This window comes from Propithecus coquereli, unplaced genomic scaffold, assembly GCF_000956105.1.
Source record: "Propithecus coquereli isolate 6110/MARCELLA unplaced genomic scaffold, Pcoq_1.0 Scaffold931, whole genome shotgun sequence".
NCBI classification, from domain to species: Eukaryota; Metazoa; Chordata; class Mammalia; order Primates; family Indriidae; genus Propithecus; species Propithecus coquereli.
This window is the reverse complement of record NW_012155630.1, coordinates 128872-129695: the sequence shown is the minus strand read 5'-3', so window position 1 is coordinate 129695 and position 824 is coordinate 128872.

Sequence of the window (824 nt, the reverse complement as noted above, 5' to 3'; positions counted from 1 at the left end):
CTTAGAAGTGGCAAATGTAACTCAATATTTTTATTATAAATTATTAATTTTTTGACATACTAATTTTAAAGGCATATATTTCTTTAGAAATTTTATTCATGTTTCATCACAAGTCCTACACAGGAATTAGAAAAACGGATTTTTTTTTCTGACTTCTACAGTAGGCCTATCACCTTGATGCAGAAAACAGTAAATGCAGCAAATATCCGCTGAATTTTAAGTCTGTGCAATCAAACTCCTACAAAAATTCTAATTACAACCGACAGCCCCAACATCACGATGAGCTGCATATTCTACAAGTTCATCAGGTTGGTTGTTAGGAAAGTTTGAACAATGTTTTTCCCCAGAAAAGTGTGCAAAATGATGATTATATTTCACAGTCTAGCACACAACAATCTATATAAGCAAAACAGTACCTGTATTACATTTAAATCTTAAATAGCAATGTTTTTCTTAAAATTCAAGGTGCATGAAGTTGAATTCCTATTAATCTTCTTAATTGTTTTGTATCAAGAAGTGATTATCTTTCTTAAAATTCTAATTCACTAAACGTTCCTATAGGACAGGCACTCTGGATTTGGTAGCTAGAGCATCTAGCCCATATCAGACCATTTTGGTACAAAATGTTTTGGCTGCCGATTGAAAGCACACTCGGTGATTGGGCAAAAGCAGACTTAAAAATACAGTCCAGATGACACATGTGTTAACTGTCATCAGTCCTCCTCTGCTCGATCTCCGTGGCTCGGTGCAGCACAAGTAGGTACGCGGATAAAATAATAAAGCCCTTGACAAGTTTAAAATTTTGCCAGTGATACCCAATACTT